The sequence below is a fragment of the Chiloscyllium punctatum genome, unplaced genomic scaffold (genome assembly GCF_047496795.1).
Source record: "Chiloscyllium punctatum isolate Juve2018m unplaced genomic scaffold, sChiPun1.3 scaffold_157, whole genome shotgun sequence".
Lineage (NCBI taxonomy): Eukaryota > Metazoa > Chordata > Chondrichthyes > Orectolobiformes > Hemiscylliidae > Chiloscyllium > Chiloscyllium punctatum.
The window spans coordinates 375,760-383,909 of NW_027309891.1; the positions used below are offsets into that span (position 1 = coordinate 375,760).

At 43.3% G+C, this 8,150-nt stretch overlaps 1 long non-coding RNA gene across 1 annotated transcript; it reads left to right on the top strand.

Moving 5' to 3' along the window:
- The first annotated feature begins 1,916 nt into the window (after positions 1-1,916).
- LOC140471831 (uncharacterized) lies at positions 1,917-5,510 on the top strand. Its single transcript, XR_011957206.1, has 3 exons — positions 1,917-1,961; positions 2,589-2,695; positions 5,435-5,510. It is a non-coding gene; the product is annotated as an uncharacterized lncRNA (long non-coding RNA).
- The last annotated feature ends 2,640 nt before the right edge of the window (positions 5,511-8,150 follow it).

Here is an 8,150-nt window from a genome sequence, read left to right on the forward strand (position 1 = left end):
ATATGTTCCTAAAAGAGAAGTTGTCTAAAACTACAAGCTCTAGATGATTATACGATTAAAACTGGAAATAAAGCTGGTGAACAAGAATGGCAAAGTGAAGTCCCATCAGTATCGCCTCGGGCAGTGTCAAGTTCGAATTTGACAACACAGTTGCCACTTTGGTGTAACCTGCAGTCTGGCCAAATTGCAGCAAAAATCTGTTCAATTTTATCTGCAAACTATTGAATGCAAAATCCTCCTTGCACACTAATGAGGCAGCATTTAGGGATGTCATTTTTAAAATATATTATTTTCAAAGTTCCTCACAATTAAGAGTGATCACTTGGTGCTGTCTGCATAACACAGTACGAAAAGGAACTCACAAAAAAAAATTATAACCCCAATTCAGAGTCATTAATTCATTGATATTGCATGGGTCCAGCATTTATAAGTAATCAGTTTTAAAAATAAATACAGATACATTTACTAACTATATTGGAGTACAGTCAAATTTCTTACTGAACAGTGACAGGATTGGACAGAGTCTGCATGGATTTAAGAGAGGGGAATCATACTTAGCAAATTTACTGAAATAATCTACAGAGTCAAATATTAAAGAAAGAATTTGCAGGATATTTAGAAAAGCTTATCATAAAACATGGTAGACTGGGTTTTGTGAAAGAGAAACTATATTTGACAAATTTATGACAGTTCATTGAGGAGATAACAAGCAGGGCTGATAAAGGGCAATCCAATGATGTTCTGTATTTGGATTTTAAAAATGTAAATGATAAGGTGCTACATAAAAGTTAATTGCACAATTTAGGAGCTCATGGTATCAGCGTAATGTATTCGTATGGACTGAGGACTGGTTAACAACACTGGCTGTTGCTGAGTCCTCACTTGGAATACTGTATACAATGTTAGCTCCCATATTTAATAAAGAATAAACTAACATCGGAGACCATTCAAGAAAGATTCAGTTAGCTGCTTTGAGGACGAAAGGGTTGACCTATCAAGAATAGATAAGCAGGAGTGATCTTATGGAAACAAGATTCTGAGGAGCTGGACATGGTAGATGTTGACTAGATCTTTTAGCACCAGTGAAGTCTCAAACCAGGGGACATTACATAAGGGAAAATTCATTTTCGGAAAAGTAAAGAATTTTTTTTCTCAGTGAATGGCTAGAATTTTCTCGCCCAAAAAATTGTGAAAGTTAAATGTGGGAGGGGAATGGTTGGGTTATTCTTCGGAGGGTTGTTCTGGCTTGTTAGGCTGAAGGGCCTGTTTCCACAATGTAGGAAATCTGTGATTCTATCTCAAATTATTTTAAAAGAGGGCAGATATACTTTTGAAATATTGAGCAGTTGAGGGCTATGCGGATCAAGCATAAAAGAGGTGTTGAGGTCTGGGTTGGCCAAGCCATGATCTGATCGAATGGGGGAACAAGCTGAAGGGAATGAGTGCCCTACTCCTATTCCGATTCCTTGAACCTCCGTTTCATGTTTTTTTGTTTGCAAAGAAGAGTGTGATACAATGTGCTAAAGATCTCAGATGTTGTGAAAAGCAGTGAAAATGGGATGTTTATGTACTGATTCAGATGGTATTGATTCATCAATCACAGCTATACAGTCACGAGTAGGAAGGCCATTCCCTCCATGAATAAAGGAAATCTACTGCAGAGCTCACACAAAGGGAATTCTTACCCTCAGTAAACTCTCCCATCACATTACCCAACATATCAGCAAAAGCAGGACGCACTGCGCATTCTCTAGCCAACAAAGTGACCCGCGGGTGATTGATGTCAGCTCCGGACCAATGAAAGGTCGGTGGGCGGATCTGGAGGACCTCGCGTGATGTTGGTCCTCCAACCAATCAAAGTGAATAAAGGGCGGAGCTAAACTAAACCATGTGATCAACCGCACGCGCAGCGCAGAGTCGCTGTAATGAATGTTTGGGAAGTTATGGAGAGAAAGGATACGGTAAGGAAAGAAATAAACAGGGAAACGGGAGAAAAACTGTGTTGCTATGAGCGGAGAAGTTTTACAAACAAATTGTGTTCGTCGTAAAACACATTTGAACGTCCCAGTCCCGTGTTTGCAGTAAATGGGGAATGGCCTCAGCGCGACTGCAGACCTGAGTGAGCGCCGCCATCTTTATTCGGGACAACGATTCACTGGACACGTGAGGAGCCGCCATCTTTCTAGGGGGCAAGATGCAGCCAGGCGCATGTGCAGCCTTTCTCTAGTTCAGAGTCGTTGGGATCATAGCAGCCAATCCTGCTCTGATTCAGCTCTGGGCACCCTCATAACCACTTTGTCAATATCGAGTCTCGAACCATGGGTGTATTTTTGGTCTGTTTACTACTGTATTATTACTTTTATAGACCCTTTGTAAATGAGTTTTTCACTGCTGCCCAGCCCATGACCATGTACTGCTCTATTATCAAATTACTTTTTTCTTGAATATTTTTGACAGTCAAGAATTCTTTTTTCCAACAAGCAAGTGTATTTTCCTTCCATTTTTGATTATCAAATTCTGCACCATTTTCATTCCCTTTAATCCATTTTGCACTCCCTGAAACATCAACTGTGTTTCTCCTTCCACAGATACCAGTGATTAATGCCAAAGCCCTGTTGCTTGTGGAGAGGGTGATGTTTGACTTTCTTGTACAGCTGCAGTTTGTGTGGTGAAGGTGCTCCCACAATGTGGTTGGGTAAGTGGCATTATAGATTGTTCATTCAGCAACAGTGATGATTTGAAAATAATGTCCAAATCAACAACAATTTGTATTTTTATTATGATGCTTATAATTTCACAAAAATGCTCGAGAACTTTAGACATAAGGCCAGAGATGGAGATATTAGGTCAGGTGACCAAAAGCATTGCCAAAAAGCAGGTTTTGAGGGATGTCTTAAAGGTGGAAAGCAGACCTGAGAGGTTTTGGTTGTGAATTTCAGACCATGCTGCTTCAGCAACTGTAGAAACAGCTACACAGGTGAAGTAATGAATTAACAAATGGTTGGGAGTCTCAAAGAAAATAGGTTGTCGAGGTCTCAAAGTGTGTGTGGTGCAGGGATTATTATAGTCAGGAATTAAATCAAGTGTGAGAATTTTAAATTGAGGGATATTGGCCAGGTTAGACTAGATTGGGTTGGGGTATCTGGTCAGCATGAATGGGTTGGACCGAAGGGTCTGTTTCCTTGCAGTACCTCTCTATGGCTGTATGCTGTTGTTTATAATTAGGAGCCTTTTGATGAATCAACAAGCAGAGATTTAGACTTTCTTGATATTACAGGGAGGTTGAATGTGGGAAGCTGGCCCTGAGTGTGTTTGGATAATGAAGTCTGGAGATAACACACGATGGATGAGAGATTTCATAAATGAGCTGAGATGAGGGTGGAATCAGCTAGAATTAGTGATCTTGGAGTGGGACTGGGCTGTCACCCTCACCTCGCCTCTGGGATTCAGTTAGTTGTCAGGTTGTGAATTAGGGCGGTAACACAATCGGGAGCTGAGTGGCCCTGGTGGAGCCTAAAATGAGTGTCACTCAGCTGACTGTTGCTGAGCAGTTGCTGCTTGGTAGCCCTGTTGATGACATCTTCCATCACTTTACTGCTGATCGAGTGTGGACTGATAGATGGAAATTGGCTGGGTTGGATTGCCCTCTGTTTTTGCGTTGAACATCCCTGGGCAATGTTCCACATTGTCGATAGGTGCCATTGCTGGAGTGGTACTTGGCTTGGTGGGTGTCCGGTTCTGGAGCACAAGCCATCAGTATTATTGCCAGAATATTTGCAGGGCCTGTAGCCTTTGCACTACTGAACCATTTCTTGACGTTATTCAAACTGAATCAAACTGGCTTAAAACTCACATCTGTGATGTTATAAACCACTGGAGAAGGCTAAGATGGACCATCCCACTTTGCACTTCTGGCTGAAGATTGCAGCAAATGCTGTCACCTTATCTGGTGCATGGATGAGTGAGGCCCCTCCATCAGTAAGGGTGGGGATATCTGTGATGCTTCCTCCAGTGAGTTGTTTAATTATCCATCACCGTTCACAACTGGGTGTGGCAGAACTGCAGAGCTCCGATCTGTTCCATTGGATGTAAGATCACTTAGCTCTATCATTTGCTGCTGATGCTGTTTGATGTGCAAATAGTCCTGTTTGATAGCTTCAACAGGTTGGCACTTCATTTTTAGGTCTGCCTGGTGCTGCTCATGGCATGCCCTCCTTTCCTGTCCATTGTGATGGGAAGTGCAGGATTTACAAACCCATGAGATTACAGATTGTGCTGGAGAACAGTTATGCTGCTGTTGATGTCCCACAGTGCCTCATAGATACCCAGTTTGAGATCCTCCATCTCTTCAAAGTCTGTCCCATTTAGAACGGTGATAGTGCCACTCAACGCAATGGAGGTTTTTCTCAACTTTAAGGCAAGACTTGTGACTCCAAAAGGAATGTGTGATGGTCGCTCGTACTGATACTGTCATGGCCAGATGCATCTGCCGCTGGTCAATTTATAACAATGAGATCAAGTATGTTTTACACTCTTGTTGGTTCCCTCACACCCGCTGTAGACTCAGTTGAGCAGCTATATCCTTTCGGACCTGGCCAGCTCAGTCAGTAATTCTGTTGCAGAGCTAGTCTCGATTGTGGACATTGAAATCCTGTACCCAGAGTAAGTTTGACTCCATTTTATTGCCTCAGTGCTTCCTCCAAGTGTTGTTCAACATGAAGCAGAAGTGATTCATCAGCCAAGGGAGGACGGGACGTGGTAATCAACAGGAGCCATGAGACTTCCTGGTCTCCGGAGCCAATGCTGAGTACTCCGAGGGCAAATCCTCCCTGTCTGTACACCACTGTGCCACCAACTCTGCCTGATCTGTCCTGCTGGTGGGACAGGACATATCCAGAGATTTCAGGAGAAAGTGAAGACTGCAGATGCTCTGAGATTAGAGTCAAGAGTCTGGTTCTGGAAAAGCACAACAGGTCAGGCTGATGAAGGGCTTAGGCTCGAAACGTCGATTCTCCTTCTCCTCGGAATGCGCCTGACCTGTTGTGCTTTTCCAGCACCACACTCCCGGTATCTAGGGATGGTGATGGTGGTGTCTGGTCATTGTCTGTCAGGGATGATTCCGTGAGTATGACTATGTCAGGCTGTTCCTTGACTAGTCTGTGAGACAGCTCTCCACATTTTGGCACCAAAAACCATATCTTAGTGAGGAGAACGTTGCACCTTCGAGAGGGCTGATTCTGTGGTTGTAATTTCTGGTGCCTTGTTAGTTGCCAACTGGTCCATCCAGTTTCATTCCTGTATTGAGACTTTGCAGTGATTAATACAGTGAGTAGCTGGCTGGGCCGCTCTCAGGTTGGCAGGATTTGTTTCGCCATTGACAATGGTTTCATGGAGATCAGGAGATTCCTAATACGTTGTTTTTTCTTGAATTCAGATTCCACCATCTGCCAAGATGGGATTCGAACCAGGACTTCAGTCGTTTGTTTAAATATTCTGGATAAAACCTAAATACATCAGGTTTGTTCACTCATTTTAAATATCACTAACCCTGGTTTTGTTTCTTTGTAAAACACTGCCCATCATCCTGTCTCCTCCATCCTCCCCTCCAACAACGAGTGAGGATCACATGGAGTTTCTCTGTCACTAAGACTGTGATAATCCGATCTGCTGTTTCTCTCCCTCCCACTAGCCCACTGAGCCCAACTGCCTCACGTGGTGTTCCTGGTTTTTGTCCTAAACCTCCATCTTTCTCCAGTGTCTTGTCAAGCCTTATCAGAGCTCACCTTGACCCTTTACCCTAATCTCGTTAAACTCACTTTCCAACTCTCTTTCCTCCACTGCCGCCTCATCACTCCCCTTCGCCAATTCATCGATATTGTTCCTTGTTCTGTCTGTTGGTCTTTTCTGGTTGTGTCCTTCTCTCCCATTCTGTGAAAAACTAATATTTGACCTCACCGCTGTTGGAAAATCCTGCTCCGTCTCCACTCTCCCTTTCCTTTCTGAATTCCTTGCATTTGGTGTCCCTCAACGATCTATCCTTGGTCTCTCCTGTATCTCACGTACATAGTGCCAGGAGGTGATATCATCCAAAAACACTGTGTTCGGTTTCACATGTACACTGACGATGCCCAGCTCTCCCTCCCCATCATCCCTCTCCATCATCCCTCTCCATTACTCCACTGTTACTCAGTTATCAAACTGCTTACCACGCTCCCACTACTCGATTAGCTGCTGTTTCCTCCAATGAAACATTGTCACGGTTAAACTTATTGCCTTACCTTTACCTTTCTGCTGAGCCCCTCCCTCCCACTGGGAACTCTCTGAGGGAGAATGACACTCTTCACAATATTGCTGTTATATCTGACCTCAAAATGACCTTTTGATCAGACATCCACACCATCACAACATCAGGAATTCCAATCTCTTAAACGTTGCTTTTCTCCACCTCGCCCCAGCTCCATTGCTACTAAAACCCCGTACCCGCGTCTGTGTCGCCTTAAACTTGAATCCAAAACAGAACCCTTGATTCCGTGACTAAAAATCTGGTTTCAGACTCCCCTCTCAGTATTTACCCTCAGACACATCCCCTCTGTATTTATCCTGCCAAACCCCTTAAGAATCCCATCTGTCTCAATGAGATCACCTCTCTTTCTCCAAAATCCAGTGAGTAGAGTCCCAACCTTTTCAGCCTTTATTTAAAAGATAATCCCTCCAAACCAGGGATCATCTCATTGAATCTTCCCTGAAATGCCTCCAATAAAGTGACACATTTCCTTATCTAAAGGGACCAAAACTGCTCTCATTTCTGCAGATATGGTGGTCTCACCAGCACTCCTACACGTTACTCTCAGGTATATACTCCAAACTCTAATACTGAAAACTTTTGAAACAAAACATTCGATTCCCGTTCCTGATTCCCTGTTGTAACTGTGTGGTAGCTTTCTGTGTTTCCTGAACAATTACCCCGGTCCCTTTGTGGTGCAGCTTTCTACAGTTTCCACCATTTAAATAGTACTTTGTTCTTTATTATCTCCTCCAAAATGAGCAACTTCCCATTTTTCCCAAGTTACTCCCCATCTGGCAACTTGTTGCCCCCTTCTCCTGTGCATCTCTCTCTTTTCATAATCCTCTTAGACCTTTCCGGTTATGCCTTTTCTAGGAGATATCCCCCCTTCCCATTCTTCCGAACATTTACTGGGAGCATGGGCAATGGGAAGCAGGCAGAGTTGCCATCTTTTTAGCGATATGCTTTGGAGTGATTGGGAGGATCTTCCTACCCATTGGTCAGGATGGAGACAACTTGCCCATCGTTAGGCATTAGCCTTTCACACCCATGTCTTATTGATGAGGCAGAGCGGCAGCACGGAATGAAAGAAACGAAAGTCATTCTTGTTCCCCATATCCCACTGACGCTTGGATCATTTTCTCCAATGTGTCAAAGAACAGCTGTGTTCAGTCACATGAGATCTCAAGTTGGAATCTCCTAGAAACACACAGATTTCCCTCTGAGTTGACTGCTGATGTCCTCAAGGGTAATATGTACAGTAATCCTGGGCCACGAGGAGGGGATGGTGTGGGTTTCTAACTTGAACTGATAGTGACAGATTTTATAAACTTGTATTACAGGATATTACAGGTGGACATTCAGATGGTAATCTCAGTTAATGTTTTGCCAAACTCTGATTGAATTACTCAGTATATCAGGATCTGGATATTCGCATTGTGTGTGTGAGTATTGTGATCCAGATCAATCCCATTTGCTGCTTAAAAATTCTCCTTGGAATCATCGCATTCTCTCAAAAGGTCTCCCCAAACCTTCAATGTGTCATGTAATCCTTTTATGATGACCTGATGAGTGTAAGGTTTATTACTCGAATGTGTAATTTTTGTATAAGGATGTCTCAGAGAGGGAGCAGAATATTCTTAAAGGGGAGAATAACCATTTTGAAGGGAGGCTGTTGTTTATTGGTATCAATGACACAGGAATAGAAGAGTTCACATTGTTGGATCATTGGAATCTCTTGTGGGGTAGAATTGACCTCCATCAGAAGGATGGATTGTACTGGCACTGGAAGGGAACAGTTGCTAGTGCTATTCAGGAGGCGTTAAACCAGTGAAGGAATGTGGGTAAACCCAGAGAGAGAGTGAGG